The 9,178-nt window shown below is 35.3% G+C and overlaps 1 long non-coding RNA gene across 1 annotated transcript; it reads left to right on the forward strand.

The window, feature by feature from the left end:
* Positions 1–3,505: 3,505 nt before the first annotated feature.
* Positions 3,506–8,697, forward strand: LOC137854450 (uncharacterized). Its single transcript, XR_011095177.1, has 2 exons — positions 3,506–3,883; positions 3,959–8,697. It is a non-coding gene; the product is annotated as an uncharacterized lncRNA (long non-coding RNA).
* The last annotated feature ends 481 nt before the right edge of the window (positions 8,698–9,178 follow it).

The following is a 9,178-nucleotide window of genomic DNA, read 5'->3' on the forward strand; positions in this document are numbered from 1 at the left end:
AAAAAAAAAAGTAAAAAAAAAAAATTGAACACCTGTCTTTTCAGTCAAGATCTATATTAGAAATGCTTACTTACAGCATGTCTCCCATACAATCATTCAATTACGAATTAATAAGGGAGCTTCCATCTTAATTAAATATTAAATGGCTTTAAAAAATCTTATTTAACGTAATAAATATTCAGAGTTAAATTAATGTCTTTGTCTAACTAATCCAGTGTGGCAAAAGCAATAAACTGTGCTATAGTAAATATGTTACAATTTTAAAACAATATTCTTTTTTTCTTTTTTTTTTTTTTCTCAGTTATTGTTGTATCTAGGCTAATCTGAGGTTAAACCACTAAGACTTTACTTAGTTAGAGAGTCTCATCAGCAGAAGTAAATCTTAATTACATGACATATACAAAATAACTACAAAATCTCTCTGCAAGACAGAAAGCTTAAATTGAGTTCTCCAAGTAATGCATTCAGTGGGTGCTTTAAGATAATATATATTTTTTTTTATCTCTTTAAACAATACATAAGCTCCATAGTCATATTACTGTTGTGGGAATTCTCTGTTGATTTTAAAAGTACATAAACTACTATAAGTCTATGAAATTCCCTTATGTATGAGAAAAGACTATATGTGCATACATTTTACCGGGAAAATATCTAAAATAATTGTTTAGAGTTTTCTGCTTCCTTTTTAGTGTACATTAAGAAAACCATTGAAAGATCATTTTTCTTTTTAGGTCTGCAAGGTTTTCCACTGGGCCAAAGTCCACTATTACCTTTCTCCCCTCTGATAATGAAGCCAGAAGCAGTCTTCATTTTAATAGGTCTCTACAAGCATGCTGTTATTTCTTAGTAACGTATTTGTCGATTTCTTTGGATCATTCTTTGGAAAAAAGCAGCTGAAGATGTTCAGCAGGATCAAGTGCACTATTGACAACAGGCATCTGAGATTTTATACTTTTAAGAAGTCATAAAAACACTTGGTAAATCTCAAGTTGCGTGCTTCATTTTGTTTTCTACAGGGTGACAGATAGATTATCTAAAGAATCTTAAAAAACTTCAGAGGCCTTGTACTCTTCTTAAGTAACATATCATCCACCTTAATTTGAACTAAGTTTGCGTATCCGGTTTTAGTTCTTATATACTAGTTCTTATATACACATATGTATATAAGTATATACACTTACATAAGTGTATATAAGTTCTTATATATATACATGTATATGTATGTATATAATATTCTCTTTAAATTAAATCATCTGTGGGAACAGTCATCTCAACAGAGAACATTATCTCTTCCCATTCACTCTGAATTACTTGGTATTCAATATGGAATTGATAATTAATTACAATTTTAATACAGAATTGATACATTTTTTGTGACTATAATTCAAAGTGCTTTTGTGAAAGCTCAGACTGTAGAAATGAGCATCACAAAGAAGCTCATAAGAAAATATTTATTCTGCATTTGAAGCCAAATTTAGATTGTAGCTAGTTAGGACAGCTAGTAAAACATACCCTTCTGCTTGTTAAGTAAAATTCATTAAATACTGTGAAACGGTGGGAGGAAGTGTTTCTTGGAGGAATAAAAAAAGTCTATTTTACAAAAATCATTTATAATGGATACAGTAACACGGGGATACATTAATAATAATCAATTTCCATTTTTGATATGTATATATTATATATGATGTGTACATGATTTTAATCAAATCATTTGATTCTTCTAGGAAAGCAGAAAATATATTATCTCTTGCCCTGGTTTACAATGAATTAACATGTATCTTAGAGTTTCAGTAGAATTGAGTGGGAAATGCTTAATTTTAGTAGTGATTACACTCCAAAAGTGATGTAAATGGCTACGCATACTGCAGAATAAGATGGTTTCAAGATTGCATCACTTCCTAGGGAATATGACAAGTGATATAGTCATTAACTCAGAGCAACACAACTAAATGCATTTAGAAGAATGACAAACAAAGAAAGCTTTGTCACAGTAATTAATATCACAAAGTGATGTTGTTACTGTTACTGAAGTTGCAAAGCAAACACATGGCTTTTATTTTTTTTCCTGCTTGAACCTACATATAAACTATATAGAATCAAACAGATATTTCTTCCTAGAGTACAAGAGGCAGAAAAAATCTTATTGATATCATAAGGCATTCTGCATGAGAAAAGGGTAGGAGGAGGGCCACATATCCCTGACAACCATAACAAAATATTTGCTTAGTCTAGTATACATGATCTAGTAGCTATTTTAGGAATGGATTGATTCAAAGAAAATCACAACTATTGTTATTTTAATATACATTTAGATTAATATTAACACTTGGTTTATACTAGAATAAAACTGGGGAATGATGATAGAAACTGGCATGGGATGTGAAAAGTTAAAAGTGTCTTAAATCCCCAAAGAAGCCATTCAAGAACTAATGTCTTTTCCTATTTAAAGGGTGTACGTTAGTAGATATTTTAAGTTAAGGTTATAAAAGTATGACAGAGACTTCCATATATTTTTTCATTAACTTGCTACTCCTTTTAAGGAGTTATATTTATTCGTGTTCCTTGCCTCCACATCACCCAAACAAATTAATATTTTGTTGTTAGTAAAGAGTAAAGAATTAATATCTATTGGTCTGTTATACTTGTCCCTTAACAGATGACATTTAAAATTATGCAGAGGAATAAATCATCCTGTTTTTCCTTCTCGCTAGAGACTACTTTTTATACACACATTTTGTGATATAAATCTTTTATCACATTGACATCAATAGAGAAGATTCAGCCCCAACTGAATGGCTTAATAGAAACTTTGAGTATGGAATTAAAATCTGTCATGTCTTCAAAGTTGCAGATCTCTTTATCATGCATTTATAACAGTGTAAAGGGTCATCTTAACCTCCGTAATCCTACAGAGATTTATATATATTCCATTCCCCCTCACCCATTTTTTTTTCAGTGCTGTTTTTTCAGCACAGAGCTGTTGAAAAGGGGTCAGTAAAATTTACTATTGTATATAAATGTTTTTATTTTTAAGTGAGTGCATTTACATGGTTGTATAATATATCTTTCAGAATAAAGGTGTTTCTTTCTTTTTTTTTTTTTTTCCTTTTTTTCAAGCATGTATACCTTAAGATAATTTGGCAACCTTTATTCTATCCATCCACTGAGTAAGCAAAATCCTCCACACATGCCCATGAAAAACCTGGAAAATGCCTTTGTATTCACTTAAATTTCATGCAGAATTTCAGGCTGCTTGCTCGCTTTCAGAATTGTTCTCTATCATAATCATTCTGAAGGGAACAATGTAGTGGGTTTACGTGGCAAGGTTTTGGTAGCAGGGGGCCATAGGGGTGGTTTCTGTGAGAAAGATCTAGAAGCTGCCCCATGTTTGGGAAGGGCCCCATTGTTTTCCAGATCTGAGCCAATAAGCAATGTTGTTTTGCGCCTCTGTGAGAGCATATTTAAGACAGGGAAAAAAACGCTGCGACACACAGCAGCTGGGAGAGTCAAGGGAGTGAGAAACAGCCTTGCAGGTGCCAAGATCAGTGTAGAAGGAGGGGGAGAGGTGCTCCAGGCGCCGGAGCAGAAGTCCCCTGCGGCCTGTGGTGAGGACCATGGTGAAGCAGGCTGTCCCCCTGCAGCCCATGGAGTACCACGGTGAAGCAGGGTTCCACGCTGCAGCCCGTGGAGGAGACCACGGTGGAGCAGGTGGCCCTGCACCGACAGAGGCTGCCGCCTGTGGAAGACCCCTGCCGGAGCAGATTCTGGGCCGGACCTGTAGCCCGTGGAGAGGAGACCACGCAGGAGCAGGTGACCTGGCAGGAGCTGCTGCCCGTAGGGGAGCCAGGTTGGAGCAGTTTTCTCCTGAGGGATGGACCCCGTGGTACGGACCCATATCTGGAGCAGTTCTGGAAGAGCTGCTGCCTGTGGGAAGCCCACGCTGGATCAGTTCATCAAGGACTGTATCCCGTGGGTGGGACCCCGCAGCACAGGGGACGAGAGTGACCGAGAAGGAGCAGCAGAGAAGAAGCGCTGTAGACTGACCATAACCCCCATTCCCCCATTCCCCTGCACCACTCGGAGGGGAGGAGGTGGAAGAGGGTGGATGGGGGGGAAGGTGCTTTTGGTTTCTTTCCTTTGTTTCTCACTTCTCTAGCTTGTTAGTAATGAGCAATAAATCTTACTATCTGTCTTCTTATGCTGAGTCTGTTTTGCCGGTTACAACAATTATTGAGTGATTTTCTCATCCTTATCTCAATCCTTGAGCCATTTTCACGTATTTTCTCCCCATTCCTCTTTGAGGAGGGGGAGCGAGAGAGCGGCTGTGGTGGAGCTCGGCTGCCCACTCGAGCAGAACCACGACAAACAATTAAATCTAACAGTCTGAAAAACTGTTCTAAAAGAACGGGTGGGTAAGTTGTCTGATAAAAAGTGAGAGATTTTTTTTCATATAACAACAAAAAAGTCTATTCAAGTCCATAAAGTGATCTACAGTTTTTGAGAGGACATTTTCAGTCTCATTTTATTTGTTTTCCTTCAATATTCTCAAAAGAAAGCTTACAGAAAATAAAAATTTTATCAAAGTCATTAATTTGGAACAGAGGTGTCATTTTGTAAGCAGTGTCAGTTTTGAAGGCAGAGAAAAAAATAACACAAAATAAACACAAATTAAACTGTGTACAAATGAAAAGAACTAGATGTGATTAATAGAAATCTGACATGAAGCAAGATGTGTTATTTTAAAGTTTAAGAATTACCCTTTAATTTCCTTGTAAGAATATAACAAGAAGGTCATGCTCAATGGCAAAGGTCCTCACAGGTTTCCTGCTGTATTACTTTGTATCATCAGGGATATTTGCAGGGATATTTGTTTGTTTGTTTCTTAGTTGCTTTTTTTTGCTTGTTTTTCTTTGTTTAAATTTGTTTTAATTAAATCACTAATCCTATGGTTAATTTATATATTAATTTACATCTGGCTCTGTGAGGGTGGCTGTTGTAAGGGATAAGTACATCGAGTTGATTATGATATGAGAAAAATTCAGGTAATGTGGTGAAGAAGAACTGTGTCAACTTGCAGCTGTGGAGTAAGTTTTCCTGCAAGGTTTCTTTTACTCAGGCTAATTATAGTAAAATTTTGCCTTCTTCCTGTCCTTTCTGTGGGTGACAAGGTTCATAACTGCATTCAAGACAGGTTGCAGTGCCTGCCAGCCAATAAGATATGGAAAGCAGATATCCTGCGACATATATTTTATAAGTTAGGCCTATAGGTTCATAGGTTTACAATCAGCCAACTCATATATAACCATCTGAAGCACCACTAACTGGAAAAATTAACAGAGGATATTAGCTGACAAAAACAGTGAGTGTAGGAAATAATAATAATAATAATAATAATAATAATAATAATAATAATAATAATAATAATAATAATAATAATAATAATAATAATAATATGGCTGTTTTTTTTTTTCCCCCAGTTAATGTTTGGCTTGAAAAATGTGCTTAAATAAAAAAAAAAGAAAAGATTCATAAAAATATACCAAGCTTTTTTTCTTTTTTTTTCATGGAAAAGTGTTGAAACAATTTTTGTTGCTTTCATGCTTCATTTCAATATTAAACAAATTTACTTCAAGGTGATAGAGGATTTATTTCAAGCCAACTCAACTTCAGTATTTTAAATTAGATTTGGTAATATATAGCATTATGGATACCTAAGATATTACAGTGTTTGAGGAGCAATTTTATGTTTTAATTAGATTAAAGTAATTACTGAAATGAGCAGATTTTAAATATTCAAAACTGTAAATTTGAATATCATCAAAGAAATATGCTGGAATTTCTACTTTTCAAAATTCTGGTTTGTCATTCTAATTTTGAGGGAAAAGAAACCAAAATAGCAAAACATCAGAATTAATAGTGAAATCATAATTATATATATATGTATCTATATATATATTTCAGATAGCTCTAGAAGACAAATAGGGAGCAAAACAAGAGAAGAGATGTCACTTCTGAAAGTTTAGAATAGTAATGCTTTCTCTATTGGAACATGTTGAACTACCTTTTGTCATCCTGAAGAAAACTTTTAGAATAAAACGAAAGGTCACCAGAATTTATGACAGACAGGCAGCACATTGCTGTTGGGTGCATTTGATTCAGATATATGGGAACTTCCTTCATAAATTTTTGAGAATCTGTATAAATTTTTTTAAGTTAAATCTTTTTGGTGACACCTCTCTTATATCTCACTCTCCATTCACCTTGCTGTCAAACCTAACTGTTTATTTCAGGATCTTTTAAAGCAATATTTGTGAGAATGTGGGAAGTAAAAAGCCATATTAGTCAAAGTGACTTGTGCTCCTTCAAAAATGTATTGGCTTAGCTTTTGAACGACCAATGTTTTTTTCAAGACCATTTGCAACCAAACACTATTCAGTTAACACTTGGGCACCAATTTAAGCATACATTTTTTGTGGAAAAAAATAGAAGCAACTTTTCAGAAAGATTATGTAGGCGACATACAGTACCACTTGAACCAGGGTATATAGTCCCCTATACATAAGACTGTTTATTCAGACATGAGAAAGATATCTCCACCTTCACTGTGATATGCAAGCACCACTTTCTAAATTTAAAGTCTTAGAAAGTTAGGTCATAACTATTATAGTTGTTATTAATGAATCACAACTTCATAGTTACCTTATTAGCAGATGAAATATTAAAGGAAAATAGCAAACATCATGTTTATCATGCAGTCAGTAGGATAATAGGAAAAAAAATAAATTATTGCTGGATAACAAAAGGAATCACTGTTATCTTGGTAGCGGGAAGTGGATCTCCAGAACTTCCTAGCCAAGGCATACAACTTAGCATAATAGTCTGATGTGCATTGTTTGTCATCTTTCTGGAGTATTTAGGCTGAGGAAGACCTATCATCTAGATTTTTTATGAGAAATATTTTATATGCTGCAGTTTCATGAAAATAATATGCCATTTCATATTTTGAGCTCAACTGAATGCTGTTAGCATGTGAGGTTAGACCAAGAGGGTCCCAATGTTCAGAAAACTTTTTCAGAATTCCAAGATATGAGAAGTATGATAGTAACTCTTCTAGACATATGCATTGGTATGGCTTAGGTTATCTATGAGTGTTGCAGAAGGAGTAGAAACAAGGCTTCCCATAACTGTAAATTTCCAGTAACTGAATTGCTGAGAGAGATTTTTGTTTGACCTTATCAGAAGTTATCACTGGAGAGTGACTATTTACTTATACCCTATATAGACAGAATACTTTTTTTTTTTTTTTTCTTTTTGCAATACCTTACATACTGAGAAACAGGGGAAATCAGATGATAGACAGAGAAACACTGATAGCCTCAGGTGCCAACAGATGAGCTCAAAACATGCCTAAATGCCTTCTTTTTTGAGGTTTTAGTTAGTGAAGAGATACATTAGATACGTTGAAATCTGTACCTCATAATGGGATATCATGTGTTGATCTTAGCACTGACTCAGACTTATGATGCCACATGATACAGTGCTACATAATACAGCAATTCTAGCTTAGGAAGCAGTATAGGTGGGATGAAGCAACCATAAAATGTTCAAAAGAAAGCCTTAATAGCTTGAGTATTAATGTGACTATGCTATTTGCTGAAGCAATCTTTGCCAGAGACAGCTTGCGTTACTTTTCACAGCATTTCTCAGTAGACACATTCTACATCATTTAGATGTCCTGAAATTGGTACCTTTGGCCTTGTAGTTCTGTGTAGGAGTGAATAATTTATGTGTGAGTTGTTTTTTTTGAAAGTTTCATTGGGAACACTTCTGTGTTACAAAATAAGGTTCACAAATTCAATTATAGAGCTCTGCACACAGTAGGACTGGTTTCTCTATTCACAGTTTGAATGCCAAGATGCCTGTGGATAGGTAGGTATGTCTGTCAGTGATCACAGCACCCACTGTGCAGAAATGTGCTTTAGAATAAACATTTTAGATTTTGAAAGTCAACAGAGCTTAACAGCAAGACATAGACTATATGCTCTAGGCATCTTTGGCATTCAACACCTAAAAAGCAAGCATTAAAATCTTTCTGGGTAATATAGACCACCTTGTTTAATTACCTGGTCTAGTTATTCAGTCAATGGAATGACAGTAGGTTCCTCTTAAGAATCAATTGCAAAAAGCTAAGTGAGTTGCCTGGGACTTTCAATTGACTGTGGACAGAAATGGAACTCTTCAACAGGAGAGCTCAAGATACAAGGTGATATGCTGAATCCCAGAATATAGTCATGGAGCTAAAGAACACATGTCAGTCTGCACAGACTCTTCTTCAGATTGCTGTATCCTTGACTAAGATGAAGCAATTGATCAGGTTTAACAACAAAGTGCTTGAGATAGTAGCCATCTTCTGTACAAAAGCCTATCTGATTGCACAAAAGCACAGAAAATTCAAATTCCTTGGCATTAAACCTTGCCTCCCATTTGCAAGCATTTAAGTTCAAGTGGCAGGTATAGCACATGAAAGGTGGCTAACAGGACACGCACTTCCCTTCCATATTCTCAATCCTATTCTCACATATTGAAGCTGACATTGAATAACTAGGAATAAAGGGCAATGAGAGGAGGAAAGCAAAGTTGAGGAGGAGTCTAAAGACTCCATTCCCCTGACCAAAAAACAAACAAACAAACAAACAACAACAACAAAAACTCAGTTCTGCTACCACACTGCTTATGCATTTTGCATGTCATTGAACAAAAAGCAGAAATAATCTGAAGGAGCAGAAAGTTGTTTTGAATGGAAGTGGTCATGGTCTCTGTGCTTTACATAGAGATCAATGTCATCTGTGTTTGTCAGACATGCTTAGGGGCCCTGACAGTTGGGTCTCTCAGGGATTCAGGCTGAGTTTCACTTTCCTTTCATAGATCTTAAGCATACAAATGCTTTCTTGTCCATAGTGTAAGTGCCTGTTGGACTAGACAGTGAAAGAAATAGGCTTTAGGTATGCTTTGAAATTCAATCTTTTCCATTGCATCTATGCTGAACAGGCAGTCTGTGATTGCATGTTAAATCTTTTAACTGCTTTGTTAAAGTGTTACTCCATGGTTTCCCCCAGTATAAAACCAGTATAAACAGGCTATGGAAAAAGCACTTTGTGTACATTCCCCATATGTATCT

The sequence above is a fragment of the Anas acuta genome, chromosome 3, assembly GCF_963932015.1.
Source record: "Anas acuta chromosome 3, bAnaAcu1.1, whole genome shotgun sequence".
In the NCBI taxonomy this organism is placed as follows: Eukaryota; Metazoa; Chordata; class Aves; order Anseriformes; family Anatidae; genus Anas; species Anas acuta.